Consider the following 16,786-nt stretch of genomic DNA (forward strand, 5'->3'; position numbering starts at 1 on the left):
TTATGGCATCTGTTACCTTAAAATCTCTTTCCAGAATTTGTAAATATGTATCAAATGTAACAGACAGAATATATTAGCAAAAAAGTTTGCTTAGCAAGTTTGTCATAGCAAGAACTTTCTCAAAATGATTGTTAAAAATACAAATTAGATGTAAATGCTATGTATTTTTGTAGACAACAGATGATATTAAATAGTCTCGTAGATGTTTCCCCGAAACTTCCCTCCCTAGAATTACCCAGTGCATTAGAAATGATGCACTTGCTAAAAAGAAGTATCCTTAATATAAAAGCTCATACAATCAATTTTATGGTTCACATATTTGAATTGTCGTTATTTTAATTAGGAGTTATTCATCTCAATTCACTCCAGATCACATCTAATTTCTGAATTCATGGTACTCTGTTTGCTAGATTATTGTTTTAGAAAAATTCAATTTATTGTTCAGTGACAAGAATAGTATCCTTCTTTTAGGGAGACTAGGTAGTAGAGCTGGCCTGAAAATGATCTGGCAGAAGCACAATTCACCAAACTGGACTCTAGCCTCATGCTTTCTTTCGGTTTGATTTGATATGATCCACACTTCAACCCTAATGTAATTCTCTTATCCAGTTATCCAAGCAGTCCCATGGGATATTGGGGTTTATGCTTTGAATGTGAGTATCATTTCCCTCCTTAGAGCAAAGAAAACATGAGATTTTCCTGGAAAGAGAAAGGCTTAATGTAAAGAACAAAATAGAAATGACACCCATGGTCTAATATAAAAGTGGGAGAAAAAATGATCTGTCAAACAAGAGTTAGATGTTGAAAGTGTGATTTAATTATTATGATTCTGTAAATTTGATTTTTTAATGCCATGAATCAATGCTTACTTAGGCTATGACCATGTTGTTTTAGAAAGCTCCTCTCCACCAAGTCCCAGAAAACTAACCTAAACCATTCTGCACCACGTTATGTCACATTTGTTATATTTTGCCATTCATTTAATTGACTGCCATTCATATAATTGATTTTACTTGTGAGTATTATTTCCTCAACTGGATTGTAAGTTCCCAAAATTCTGAAAATTATGCTTTATACAATTTTTAATGCCTTCCTTACTATCTACTGAGGTATTTAGTATACATAAAATAGGCATTCACTTACTTTTTTAAATTTAATTAAGCTATTGAGAATTAACATGTTAAACTTACATCTAACAGAGGGCAAAATAGTAGGTTTGCATACCAGAATCAGTTTAATTTTGTATAATCAGTCTATTCAAATAAAAACAAAACTTCGATGATAAATAAATCATCATGACCCTGATTAACTATTAAGAAAGCAATAATAATCATTTATGTTTTGATGAAGAATTCATTATTCAGTAATAATACAAGATAAAGGAGATGGGAGTAAAAATAACAGATAAACCATAAATTGTAAGAGAAAATAAGTAAAACCTGAAATAATCTGATGATTCCGGCTCTGATTGTTGACCAAAATTTCCATATTATTTATCTGTATTTGAAATAAACTAAAAAGAGTGGCTTAAAGAAGACACCCTTTTTTAAAGATTTTATTTTTAAGTAATCTCTACACCAAGTGTGGGGCTTGAACTCACAACCTGGAGATCAAGAGTTGCATGCTCCAGGGTCACCTGGGTGGCTCAGTTGTTAAGCGTCTGCCTCTGGCTCAGGTCATGATCCCAGAGCCCTGGGATCCAGCCCCGCATCAGGCTCCCTGCTCAGGGGGAAGCCTGCTTCTCCCTCTCTCACTCCCCCTGCTGGTGTTCCCTCTCTCACTGTGTCTCTCTCTGTCCAATAAATAAATAAAATCTTTAAAAAAAAGGGGGGGTCGCATGCTCCTCCAACTGAGCCAGCCAGACACCCCAAAGAAGAAACCTTTTAACTGAAAAAAGAATGTCATGATGAGACACGGAATGAAAACTTCAGAAGTTGAAGATGTTTGCTTAGACTCATAGAAGGTCAGAGCACCAAGAAATCTTAAAGATGCCTGATATCCCTGCTTGACATAAGAGATGAGGCTCAAAGACCAAGAGATTTGCTCTGGATGTGAAAATTAGTGACTGAACTAGGAATAGAAAAAACATCTAACTCTGTAAGTGCGCTTTTTACAACAATGTGCCCTTTTTACCACAATAGACAGACATTCACTTATCTATCATGTATAATAATGCGCATTGGCTCAATTATAAATGCTGTTATTTTGAACCCCCTAAAAAACTTCTTCTATTCCAGGGAATGCCTCAAATTGTGCATTTGTCTTTTTTTTTTCACTACCTGAGAATATATCAATAGAGTCTTTACTGCTAACCGATTGTCTATGTCATACAGTACATCATGGACAAAGGAAAAACCTAAATTGAAATGGACTCTTGTCTAAGGCTACTTTTCACCAGTAGATAAAGTTTGGGCAATCAAACATTGACTTCATATTCAAATATCTTATTGAATTCTTAAAAATGAATTCTACTAAAATCGATGCAAACTTTGATTTTTTAAAAAAATGCTTTTAATATATACAATAGCTTGTATTTCATGAGCATTCTGGCAAAAGAAAGCAAGAATTAACCCAAATTAAGGGCTTCTTTCATTAATTTGGGATGTGTCCCTAATACGTAAACAAAAAATAATTTCAGACAATACACTAAGAGTAAAAACGAGCAGAGTGCTCACACAGGGTAGTCAATCAATAAACATGTATTTAATGAATAAAATTATTTTTCTAGATACTGTTGTGGTTTAGATCCCTTTTGCCTGGGGACTTACTGTCCAATGAAATTACAAGGACTGTGTACAAAAATAAGTAGGAGCACCAAAAGGTAAATTATCAGGGCCAGATGTAGATGCATAATACAGACAGCAGTGCATGCTCCAGTAGTTCAGTGAAAGAAGAAATGTTTGGCAGGGGGTGGGGAAAGGGATGGCTCATCTAACTGGACTGGATGTTGTTGCTACAACAGAAACGTCTCAGAAGAAAGTAAGAATGATTCTGCAATTAAATCCTTTGAAGAGTTGTTTCACTGTTTCCATATAGACAGCTTTTGAATGCAATATGTAGAACAGCATACCCAACTGAAGTGCAAAAATCCTTTTCAAAAAACGCATTTTCCTTATTACCTGAGGATCAAATAATAAATAATAATAATAAATGCAGCTTGAGGAGGAAAAGCCACACTCCCATTTATTCTTTTTTGTGTTTTACCTTAAAAGAAGCTTTGATATTTTTATACATCAGTCAGCATCCAGCTCATTTCCGTGCTGGTGTGTTAACCTTCTCCCTCTGGACACTTGGGATATTAATATTATCCTCTGTAACAATCAGCAGAAGAAATAAAGCATTTACGCAAATACTGCAAATTAGATTAAACTGCAGTTCTGATGTAACCCTGTGACATACAGTTTCTTGCGAATTAAGCCAAATGTACAAGCATTTAATGACTAATCCTTTTAGGTATTTTAATGCCCACATGAAGATTTATTGAGGAGAAAGGGAAAGCATATGCGGTTTTCCGTTAGAGCCTGCCTGCGGGCGGAGGATTGAGCAGATTGGCTTTTTTTAATTAATATTTCAGTTCTTTGTGTTTTGGCGGGCAGGTTGCACGTGGTCCTGGTACTGAACGGACAGCTCCTTTCTCTTGGGCTGTGCGCTGGGGGCTAGCAGTCTATGAGGGCAGTGGCAGACCCTGGAGAAAGGGGAGAGAAAAGAGGGCGGGAGAGTGAAATCAAGTGCTGACTCCCCTTTCTTCCTTATACCCCACACAGCCATAGGCTTGTCTCCTCCAGAAATTAACCTACTGATCTATATTGGTAAAATTAGTTATACTAGAAGCCTTCTCAGTTCAGCCACAAAAGGGGAGGAGAAAGCTTGTCAGACCCTCCTCCCTCCCCGGGGCTTACTACAAACAACTTTTCTGATGCTAGGAGGAAACCTTTGAAGATAAAGGGAAGTTCGCCTGCATTTTAGGAATCCCTCCTGAAGATGGGAGGATTCTAACTAATGAAACCTCAAGGATCACATTTGTTTTTAATGTTATGAAACCTTGTTAAATAAAGTAATACATGCCCGTGTGTATGTATGCATATATACATATATGTGTGTACATATATATGTGTGTGTGCACGTATAGACAAGTAGGTATATGTATATAAAGACAGATGGAAATAGATGCATAGATATAGATGGACATAGAGCCTGATCAACCTGCTTTAAAACAAAGTTCAAATTTTGTTTGAAAGCAGTGTGCAATTGGAATAAATAGAAAAAACTTTTCAAGATCATTCATATTTTTAAGTTCAACTAGGGATAAGAAAAAGACGTACAGAGTTGTGAGCTATTGGTAACCACACATTGCATTCATATAATATTAAGATGTTTTCACAGAAATATGAGTTGGAAAATTTAAGGATCTTTTTGATGGTATGTTCAATATCAGTGCTGATATTCTCCAAGTCGAAGTCTCCAAAATAAAATACATTAGGCATATACAAATATAATCACACATTTTTTATAAACTAAGACCTAGAACATGCATGTCTATTTACATTTCTCCCCTTATGGGAGATGTAACTATCGCCCCTCATTTGTAGTTCTCCCCTTCTTCTCAGTATATGGGAAAATTATGTTCTCTCCTTGCCCTGCATTTAACCACAGCCAGGTGACCAGATCTGGTCTGGAACAAAGAACTTATTTACTTGTGCCAGAACCTCCAGACCCCTCCCCAAAATAAACCTGTGATAATGCAGAGATGAAGATCTCACTAGATCCCAGAGCCTCCATATGGAGAATAGCAGCCCTGGTGAGGTGTCCAAATCCACAACTGTATGTTTAAGGGAAATAAACTTTTGTTGTGTTAAGCCACAGAGATTTGGAAGTTGCTTGTTACCACAGTGCAGCATGTCCTAATCTGACTAATAAACTCCTTTAAGAAAAAAAAAAAAAACTTGCCATAGTCAGAATTGCCAAGGATTGACCTTTCTTGGGACGTTATAAACCAGTGCTGTTCGACAGAAATAAAATGCAGGTTACATAAGTCATTTTAAATCTTCTAGTAGTTACAATTTTAAAAGGAAAAAAAAGAGCAAGAAAATTTCCTTTTGATAATATATCTATCAATATATCAAAATATTATCATTATGATCAATACAAAAATTATGATATGCTTAAAATTTTCTTTTTCAAATAAGTATGTGAAAATCAGGTGTGTTATTTTATACTTACAGCACATCTCAATTTGGACTAGCTTTATTTCAAATTGCCAATACCTGCTAGCCAAAAAAATCACCAAACACCCACCTGTAGTTGAAGAAATTCAGTTTATAACCTGTATGCACCTCATAGGGAATCATAAAACATCTTAAAAAGGGAGTTAGAAAGGATCAATTATAGGATTTGAACTTTGGTTGTGTTTTTTCTCAGGAATGGTCCAAGCAAGTAGAGGTTCACATTGGATTGAGTGTTCTCAGAAAGAGGGGGGAAATGTGTGATTAGGTATTGCAATAAACGTTTTACACTGAGGGAAGACTAAAGCAAAAGCTGTAGATAGTAAAGAAACAGCAGTCCCTCCCATTAGCCAGGAAAGGAGTATGTTGGGTATTTTCCGGTGGAACAATGTGTGTGTCTTGTCTGTGTTCAGACATGACTGCAGAGTAGTCTTGTTTTCATCCAAATCTGTCATGGCCACAGAGTGGCCCTGTGTAATGTTGATGTTCTGTGAGATGGTTTGTATTCAACAGAACACCAACACCTGACTATGAGTTAGGCCAGCCTGTAGCAACACCATGGTCTAGCTGATAATACTAGCTCGACTCCTGGATGTCAGAAGCCATTTGGGGGGTAATGGGGGGACGGTAGTTTAGTTTAGTTTTTTTCTCAAAGTGCTTTTATTAGTCAGCTAGGGCTGTCATAACAAAATATCACAGACTGTGAGGCTTCAATAACAGAAACTTATTTTCTTACAGTTCTGTAGGCTGGAGTCTGAGATCAAAGGGTCAGCAAGTTTGGTTTCTTCAGAAGCCTCTCTCCTTGGCTTGCAGATAGCCACCTTCTTGCTGTGTCCTCACATGGTCTTTCCTCTGTGGGTACACATTCCTGGTTCCTATTCCTCTTCTTAGAAGGACATGAGTCATATTGGATTAGAGCCCCACTCTTTTTTTATTTAAATTCAATTAGCCAACATATAGTAAATCATTAGTTTCAGATGTAGTGTTCAATAATTCATCAGTTGCGTAAAACACCCAGTGCCCGTCACATCACATGCCCTCCTTAATGCCCATTACCCAATTACCCCATCCACCCACCCACCTTAAAGCCCTGCTCTTATGACCTCATACAACCTTAATTACCTACTTAAAGGCCTCATCTCCAAGTTCAGCCACATTGGGGGTTAGGGCTTCTATATATGAATTTTGGAGGGAACAATTCGGTCCATAATGGCACTCCACAGCCACATGTAGCTAGGCATAAAAGGGTACAGTTATAGACAGTTTGAAATTGATTGTGTCTATCTGCTGGAGACTAACATTGACTGGGGACATTTCTCAGTAGAGTAAAAAGTTTTTGCAAGTTTCACTGCTAAAAGGAACTCTGGATATTTTTGTTCCCTCTTTTTATTATGTCCTTTCCCTATAATTTAATGTACTGACTTCATGGTAAAGAGTTCTGTAATTAGGTGTCAAGATGACCCAATTTTTCACATTAAGGTAGAGTTCCATAAGCAGTTAAATAAAGTGAGTGAAGCATCTCCCTATCCTTTAACTTTTCCTGATTTCCAGCCAATGAATCACTTCTTGAGAATAGATTTTATAGTGTCATAGGAACCCTAACTCTGTCATTCCAAGCCACCCAAGTGGCATTCTTCCCAACCTAGCAAGAATCATAAAAAAGCCACTGTCTCATGATAGATATACCACCATGGGAAGGGACAGGATGAAATTTCTATATTTATTTCCTAAGAGGCCAGTAGTCTTACTTTTCTATGGAAACATGAGTACGTTCCTTGTTCTACAGAAAGTCACAGATTTTGGAGTGATCTTTGGTTTGTTGATTTTGAAAAGGGAGGAAAAAATGTTAGCATGAACAATGTGAAATCCCAGAGCTTTTAAAATAACCCTTTTGGGTTATGTTGGCCACCGTAATCTATATAATGATGGTAAATAAGCACATTGTCAAGGTAGATAATTTCTACATCTCAAGGATTTTGAATTTTGCTGCCAACTGTACCTGAGACACACTTGACCTTGTCAATGAAGAGTACATTAAAATGATGTATCTCTAACATTCCACATTGCTACTCCTCCTGCATTGCCACAGTCCAGGGAGCTCATAGAAGAGCTTCCTCCTCTAAGTCAAAACTGAATATGCCAGCACAGAGCATCTACGTGTGCTTAGTTTTGTCACCATCTAAATCTTAGCGTTCATATTGGAACACACTCCTGAAAGACTAATGCTGTTTCAACGTATTTAACTAGGGAAAGAAACCTGTTCTCCTTAACTGCTGGCACATAAATATATGAGAAGGAGATATTGTTCAATCATACAAAGAACCTTACACTGTATTATTTATCAGAATGTCTGCATTCATTGCAGATATTTCTAATATGTGGTACATATTTAATACATCACAGTCTATAGGTGTTTCCAGTGTCTTATACTAGAGAGAAGTCTCAATGCTAGATTTAGTCTCTAATTTTCCAGAAGGAGGGCTTGAGAGATGTTATTTTTACATCTGAAGATTTACATTAACCCGTACCATCCCCACTTCACTAAACTTCTTCAAATGGACATTCCATGACATGCCCTCTTCCCAGCCATATTAGCAGGATACTGCCAAGAGGTCAAGACTCCAAGAATCATTAGAGTGGGTTGTCTTCTTTTCTGCTTCTTTAGTAAAGATGCTTTATCTGAAGACAAAGAAAGAGAAAGGGAGTGATTGAGAGCAGGAAAAAATATTAATAGTGAGAGGATGAGCAAAAGGCAGCACTGATGATGGGGTGTTCCTGGGATCACTACTTCCATCTTTTGCAGAGAACATTGAGAGACAGAGGGGATTTGGGAGTATGTCTATAGGTTCCTTCAAGGCTCTTCATAACACCAGAATGGGGAAGAGGCCTGGGCAAAGTTGTCCCCTCTGAATCTAAACTTCAAAATGATAGTACTCTGACATGGAAATCAGTAGAAATGTTTACAGTGAAGACAGACAAACCAGAATTTAGTGTTGGGAAGGATGGGTCATGGAAGAGAAGCAACATTCTTCATCACTATTAGGATTGATACAAACCCATGAGAAGGGTTGGCCTACAAACAGGAAGGTAATTTGTGGAAATAAATCTTACCTAATCATTTTAAAGTGCATTATCAACTACAAAGTTGATTCATATATATTTACCCTCATTTAATATAAACTGGCCAAGAAAGAGCAGAGTGGTTAAGTGACTTGCCTGACATCACAGAGCCAGTCAGTGGCAGAATCTATACACCCTTTGCCATCCTCCACTTGCTCAAAGGGAAATAAAAAGCGATAAATTCATCCTAGCAATTGTCTAATGCCCATATGATGCCTATAACCAGAAGTGTCTTGGGAGGAAGGGGCACTACCTCAGGTGACCAAAAGTGGCAGGGCCAAAGTAGGGGGAAAAATTAATGGAATGTCCTGTTAGGTAAGATACATAATAAGGCAGAACTGGTACACATTTCTGGACAACGTCCCTGAACATTCCAGACAGCAGACAGATAGCAGGAAACAAAGGAATAAGGTAAATATGGATGGACCAGGAGTTTCAAAACAAAACTATTCAAGGGTAAGTAAAAGACAGACGTGAGGTCTAAACAGCATGCACAGAGCGTGGAGATTCGGCAAGATTACATAATGAAGTCAAGAAAGTGTAAAGGCAAACACTAGCACAGCCAAGTTGAAGAATAAAGGGCGATTGCACCAGAGATTAAGATAAATAAAATAATAAGGCATTGTTCCAGTACATAAGGAAGAAAAGGTCAATGGAAAAATAAACGGGACCTCTGAGAGGCTTGCTGGGGTAATTGACAGAAGAGGAAGACAAAGCTGTTTGGGGGGGGGGAGTAACTGGAGGCCTTGATTGCCTCAAAGCTCCTCAAGGCTACGAACAGGGAGAAGAGGCAGGGGCTTAGGGTCAGCCACCAGACGCATCAACAGGGGTCAGTTAGAAGGTAGACAATGTGATACGTACTAAAGTGACCAGAACTTGAAGTATTACAAATGGAGAAGCACGCACACTCTCCCAGCCCCCATGTTACTGAGAAGATGGCCAAGAGAGACAGAAACCTGTGGACTTCGGAAGGGAGGGAGCCAACCAGAGCAGAATCCCAGGAGGGTGTGTGTATGGAGTCCCTGGGACAAAAGTGGGGGGGGGAGAGAAGGAGGAAAAGAAGGAAGAAGAGAGAAAGAGGAGAGGGGGACAGAGAGGGAGAAGGAGGGAGGCAAGGGAAGAAAGAGAAGAAGAGAGGAAGAAATGAAGCTCAAAAATGTAGACGACCAAAATGCTCATTAATCCAGGAGCAAATACTGGACATAATTAACCATAAAGGAAAAGGAATCAGGGTGTGCGGAAGGAGGACTGAGCTGTCCATTCCCTGGATCAGGGTGTGCGGAAGGAGGACTGAGCTGTCCATTCCCTGGATCCTGAGAGACTTTGGACCAAGTGGATGCAAGCTTCTGTGTTCTAGCCCCAACCCTGGCCTTGTCGCTTGCTTAGCTGTGTGACTTCAGCAAAGGGCAGGACCCAATGACCTGCTACATCTCCCCCAGCTGGATTTTCTTTGGTGCCATCTGTCCAAGGGCTGCAAAAAACCGACTCTAGGGAAGCTAGTATGCCCTGCTAATAATGTCTCTCTTCAATCACCTCCTTGGCAACCCTCCTTATTCCAAATAATAATACCCAACATTTCTTAAGAGTTTCCCTCAGTACAGACTGATCAAAGGGAGATAGATAGACTATATATATAGTCTATCTATCTCCCTTTGATAGTCTATCTATCTCCCTTTGAGATACACACACACACACACACACACACACACACACACACACAAATATATGACCTCACAGTGTCCTGATAAGCTAAGTGTTCATAGTCTTTTTCCCATTTTACAGGTGAGAAAATTAAGTAACTGGCTGAGGTAGAATCGGGATTGAAGCCCCAGGCCCTGTAGTTGCAGGGGTTAGGAGGGGGTCCCGGAGTCCTGCGCTGGATCCACAGAGAGGCACCCTGCCGGGGAGCAGGTGCCGAAGGAGACTGGCGGGACGGTCCGGTTGCCCCGGTGGCCTGGTTCCGGCTGCTGCGCTCGGGGCTCCCAGAAGCTCTGAGCCACTGACATCCCGGAGTAGGGCCTCTGAGGCCAACGCGCCAGGGCAGGGGACATACTCTGGAACCCGGCACACAGTCGCCACCAGAGAAGAGAGGGGCAAGATCAGGGAGGATTTGAGGCCTCCGGAGTCCGGCAGACTTCCGCTGGAAGGCGTCAAGGTGGCACATCTCTTAGGGCAAAGGAAACCTGGACCGGGCCTCCAAGTGAGTGGCTTCTGTCAGGAGTCTAGAACGGAACGTGGAGGAGGGATACAAAGGAGAAAAGGAAAACTCTGGAAAAGTTTCCATGCAACAGCAGGGGCCAGAAGATGTAGCAGTAGGACACCTTGGCGATCACTCCTGCCCTTTTAAGCCTCACTTTCTGGAGGCTTCCTACCTGCCGGAGGGGGGAGAGTGCTGAGCGACAGCCAAGGGCTTCGGTCTCCCCAGAGGGCACTTACACCGCATTACCTCCAACTTATATTAGCACACACTCTACCTTCCTCATAGGATTGTTGTCAGGATAAAAGGACCTAATGCTCCCAAGCAGCCTGCCGATAGTAAGTGCTCAATAAATGCTCGCTCCTGCTGTTATGCTATTACTTTGTGCTATTCTTTGCTCCATAAAGACAAAGTAAGAACTATTCGAATCCTCCCTTCTTGCGTTGTGGGGAGGAGAATGTTCTCAGGATCAAATGAGTCAACACCTGTAAAGGTGCTTAGCAAAGAAAGGCTCCCTACGCCGCCTGCCGGAACGCCTCTAACACCCCTAGCGCCCCGCAAGGTGAAACACTGAAGGGAGGAGGAGAGGACAGACCGCGGCCCTTGGTGAACTCATGCAGTTCTTTGCGGAAAGGGGCAAGTGTCCCCAGGGGAGAGCAAGACCTGAGCTGAAGAGCCGGCTCCCCGCCCCAAAGAGCTCAGCCAGCCAAGAAGCCTCCGGGGCGCCGCGCCCTCCCGGGCTCGCGCGGCTGCCAGGGGTGAGCGCCCTCGGGCGCTGCCGGGCTGGCGAGGCTGGCTCCCCCGGCGCCCCGGCCGCGCGGAGACGGTGCGCGAGCCCGTGCCCTGCCTGGGTGCAGCTGGGCAGCCAAGGCAGGAGGCCAAGGAGGCTGGCCTCTCACGTGAGGGCCTCGGCTCCAAGTTGCACTGTTATCAAAGAGAAGACTTCAGACGAGAGTTCCTCTATTTAATTTTCGACTAATACATTCGCAAGGCTTTTTAACTGCTTGCAAATGCATCTTCTCGGTACGATTATGGAATCCGTGTTGCCTGTCGGCTGCGAGGCTGAAGCGGAATACAGATCCGCGTTTGGCTTTTGACAAACGGCGCGGAGGGCGGGGTAGGGTCGTGCGGCGAGGAGGTTTAAGGGGGGAAAAAATTAGTAAGAAAAAGGAATTTAGAAAAATCAATGACAGCCCTTAAACTGAAGTGACTGGAGAGTCTGTCAGAAATGTTAATTTCCCCTAAACATCCCAAAGTTCTTTTTAAAAATGGTCTGCCTTTTCTCGTTTGGAATTAGGTAACGTTTTAAGCAAAGTCGCCCTTCTGTTGTTGGAAGTGCAATCGGGGTCGGGGGAGAGAATCCCAAGAGAAGGCAGAAGAGTTACCACGTCCTGCCTGGAAAAAGGTCCGGAGGGACCTTCCCAAAGACATCCAGGGTCAGCATCAGCTCGGGCTAATAGAAGTAGGAAAGGCAAGCAACTCATTCTTGGCTGGGAGGGGGTCTGACCTGGAGTGCCTACGCACGAGTACCCGTGCTGCCCAAGCCTTTTCTCTTCAAATATCCTGGCCCTTGTAACGGGGCCAAGTTTTAGCTGCTTGGCTTCTGACCAGAATTTTCCTGGTATTCGGAACACTCTTCTCTCTCCATCTTGGCATTCGTTACTAATGAGGAAAAATGAATGAACCAGGGATTGGAATACTGTGTGGTGGACCCAACAAGTCTGCCTTTCAATAACTTGAAGGATTGTCCCCACCCACCTACCTACCCACAGCATCCCTAGCTGGGAGAGATTAGAGGAATCACACCAGAGGAGATCCTTGGATAAGACCTTTCTATTGTCACTAAAATCCCAAGAGATTGTGAAATTTGGACCCCTCTCCCCCAGAGGGCCCTGAGACCTCCCTCTCTTTGGCTCTAAGAACCCCAGGCTGAAGTCAGAAGCTTATCCAGCCAGAGTAGAGGCACTCAGAGGGCAGGGGACTCAAGAAGAGGTAAAAGGGTGCCTGACAGAGGGCAGAACCAAACACCACTAAGATAGGACAGAGCAGGGGTGCCTGGCTGGCTCAGGCAGTAGAGCATGCAACTCTTGGTCCTGAGTTCAAGTCCCACGTTGGGTGTAGAACTTACTTAAAAAGAAAATAAGACAGGACGCAGCAGTCGTTGGCTTTCTTTCAGCTCTCTAAAGGCCCCTCTGTTTTTAATGTGCATCCAAAAAAGTGGAAGGAAAGGACTGGAAAGTTTAGGATATTCAGATCTATACCTCTTGTTTTGCTTTGTGGAAAGAAGGTCCGCCTACTGTATTGGATCTTCAGTGCTCTGCTCTTTCCCCATACTAGTACCCTTCCAAACCCGGGTCTTTGTAATCATGGAAATTATCTCCTCTTGTGCAAACTCATGTCTGGGTTATGGTACTGCATGCCCCACTGGAGCAGAAGACACTAAATTTCATTATTAGATAATGTACACACGTGCCCTGATATGGCATAAGTTTAATGGATTCAATCTCTAAAGAGGAAGGAAGGAAAGAAAGAAGGAAGGAGGAAAAGGAGAGAAGAAGGAAGATACTCTAGTTGATTCATATATATGAATATATCCAAGGAAATAATTTTGGTTAAAAGTGTCCAAATAATTACAATAATTACAATCTTTACTCCATTTCACTTAGCATTATGCAGGCAATTTTGTGGGGAAAATCTATTTAGGCAACAGGAAAACACACCAAATCTGTTTGGAGGAGCAAAGGAAATCCCAAGTAGGAAAAGGAAAGAAGAGGAGGAGCGCCGGGAGGAGGGGGAGGGAGAGGAGGAGGAAAAAGAGAAACCTGTTTTTAATAAAGTTGAGGTCGGCACTTGTTTGCTGGTAATTGTCCACCAACTTCAAATACACAGTAGGTGGCAGACCCTTTCAGTGGAGATGTTTGGGATTGGATGAAAACTGTGGTGACTTGTATTTTAACAGCCCAGAAACTCAAGAAGGGACCTGAGCTTTCCACACCAGCATCTGAACTGTAGGAAACAGTTCATAAACTCTCTTTCCTAGCTCTGGATCCTGACCAAGACAGTAATGATAGATATAAAGATTGCAGATTCCTGAACCGACTGCAGTAGAACAATCCCTCCTAGGGTGTGGAGCATGGAATCAGAAGGCAGAACAGAAGTGCTGGGTGCCAAGAGAGACCCTTATTTAGCTTCTAGGGTGCGAGGCTGGCGGGGGTTCTCCTGTGCTTTTATGAGCTATCTCGAGTGGGTGGGAGCCGGCCGGCCTCAGGCTGGGATGCTCACTACTGGTTTCCCGAGGGAGGGAGCCCCAGGCGATTGTCACCGTGTCTCCAACTCGCCGTGGCCAGTTAATTCAATTATGTGCCCGCTGGAGAATGTGTGGCCAATCGCTCTCCCGGAAAGGGGCAAAGCAGAGAAAGAGGAATTAGCTTTGCTGAAAAGCCCAGCCTTTGGGTCAAGCAGGATGGCATTTATTAATTGCTCAGGACTATTAATTGGATGGGAAGGGGAGATGGTGGGGGTTGGGGGGTTGTCTGACAGAAACAAATCCTGCGCGCGCGCACATCACACACACACACACACACACACACACACACACACACCCCAAGCACAGCCACACACCTGCCTTGATGAGAAAAGGGGCGCGCCGCGCAACCCCAGAGCAGATGGAAGGGAGCGCTGACCAGTATGTGCATATGGCGCGGATGATTTCCCCAACTTTTCTTTCAGGGACAGACAGCTTTTTTTTTTTCTTTTCTTTTTGTTGGGATGAGGCGAGAGGGAGCAGTTGGCCAAATGGAGTTTCCCTACAGTTCAGACGCTGGTGTGGGAAGCTGGGACACTGGAGTGGGAGAGCTTTCCAAGGCAGATGTGGGCCCTGGCAAAGCAGACCCTTAAGCCAAGAGAGGCACTTTACCCTCCTGTTCCCTTCAAATACGAACACAAATTTGTTTTTCTCATTCTGAGAGATCTTCAGTTTCTTCTAATTCAGCGGGGGTTCGAGAAGCAGTAAATGAACCCCGGACACCTTTTGTCTTGGTATCTAGAAGTCACTCAGGAAAAGGAAATGGAGATAGGGAGTGGAATGGAGAGTTAAGATTGCCCGTTTTTCCGTGATGTCCAAAAGTGTTTCAAGGGAGGAGACAACTAGAGGTCGTTCTGTGGATGTACTCAGCTCCAGGCCAGAGCTCATTATCAAGAGTATCAGCAGTGCGGGGGCTGCGTGTGGATCTTTTCCCGGACGGGGACAAACACGTGGGCCAAACGCGCCGGCACAGCAGGCAGAGCCGGCGTCCGCCCCGTCCTGAGCCTCCTGGTTGTTCCCAGGGGAGAGGGTTTTGCGTCTGCTGCCTGGACCTAAGCTGGGGAAAGAAGGTCCCTTCGCCTTCAATGAAGACGTATCTGACAGTAGGGCAGTTGGGGGAGGGGTTTGCAGCTTGTCTGAGAAGGGGCCATCCTTTTCCGTTTGAGCTCGGACAGGCAGGGAAACTAACATTATCCACCTAGAAAAGCACTTCTGGCAATTCCCAAGATAACCTGCGGGCTCTACCCGTTCCCGGAGTGGGGGAGGGGTGTGTGAGAGGGGTGTTACACCTTCGCAGAGGCGGGGGTTCCTAGGGTAAGGTCGTGGGGGCAGGCCCCAGCTCCCACAGACTGTTATTTATTTCCTCTGGGGGTGGAATATAGAGGCCTCACTCAGTCCTGACAAACAAAAGATTCCGCTGCAAGCATTTTGGGATTCAGCCCCTCAGTGCCAAGGGCACTCATCTTACCCCCTCCTACTTAAAGATCAAGTTGGGCATTCTTTCTTTGCATTTTCATTGGGCTCTCATTCTCCTGACTTCATTAGACCAAAATATAGAATTTCAAGAAGGGGGGGCGCTTGCGCACCTTGAAAAAGGGAGCAAGTGTTGGCTGCTGACCCTTGCGCGGGACTGAAGCATCACGGATCTCCATTTCAGACAGTGCATTTCAATTCTTGTCGTGTGCCTTTGTCCATTTATATAAAGCAAAGAGCGCTGAGTGACAGCCCCAGTTAGCCTGCATGAGCAGATCCTAATAAACCCTCCCAAACCCCGACCTAAAAAAAAAAAAAAAAAAGCCACATGCCTGTTTGCCTGCGGCTTATTATTAAGACACCTTCTCAGCTTAAACACTTAAAAGCTAACCAAATGAAATGGCAATTAAGACTAAATTACCCCTTCTATCTCTGAGATGAGTCTGTGGGGCCAGCCAGTTCTTAAGAGATAGGGTTGGAGAGCGGACCTTGCAAAGCCTCAGTATTGCGGGCATGTAGCCACCACTACCCCCGCCAGGTGTTAGAACACTTGGTGCAGGAAGCTGAATTTTGAATGAAGTTAAGCTCAAATACTGTTTGAAAGTCGAGAAAGCCACCAAAGAGACAGAGATAGATGTGCACTGCCTCCTTCCTGCCCTCTCTGCATAAGAGAACTTTCAAATATTTAAGGGTTATTTTGGGGTAGTAGTGTTCAAATACCTGGTGTCACTGCTAAATGGTCTACAACCCCCCCCACCCCCATCCAGCACTGTTTCAGAAAGGGAAGAAGGAAAACACAAAAGAGGGGGAAAATGGGCTGGGCTGGGAAGTGGAGGACAACGTTTTACCTAAATGTAGAATCTTGTCACACATCTTTATTCTCTTGTATTTTTCTTAAATATATTGCCAGTTACACCATTTCTTTATGATGAAAAGTTGGGGCTGTCCACCGTGGCTCTTTATTTCAAAAGCTGTTGAAAGTGTAAGCTACTGCAGGGTGTTGCCTTTCAAAAAAGGGAAAAGAACCCAAATTCGATGTAAATATGGAAAGAGCAGTATTGTTTCCACTTGGGCAAAGGCAGACACCCCAATCTGGGTGAAATTGATTTGGGTGCTTGTTGGAAAAAGCAGCTTTCAGCATCTAGGGAGTGGAGCCAATAGGAATGAACACTTACTCATGTAAAAGGAAGCTTTAATTAATATATATTTCTATCTCTAATATACACATATCGAGGCTGGATCTTTATCTTCACAATAAAATGTGTGCAAATGCTCTCTGCAGAGATGAGTCCCCACCTCAGTCGGTATAGAAAAGCATGATAAAGGTTGGAAAAAATGGATAAAAATGTTGAAAGAACCTCCAGTTCCTTATTAGGCGAAGATACAATATTTATTCCTTGTCTCCTGGGATAAATCTCTTCTGCCTATTGTCCTCCCAGTTCTCAGTGCTGATGCTTAATTTTCAAAACT

Source organism: Ailuropoda melanoleuca, chromosome 19, assembly GCF_002007445.2.
Source record: "Ailuropoda melanoleuca isolate Jingjing chromosome 19, ASM200744v2, whole genome shotgun sequence".
Lineage (NCBI taxonomy): Eukaryota > Metazoa > Chordata > Mammalia > Carnivora > Ursidae > Ailuropoda > Ailuropoda melanoleuca.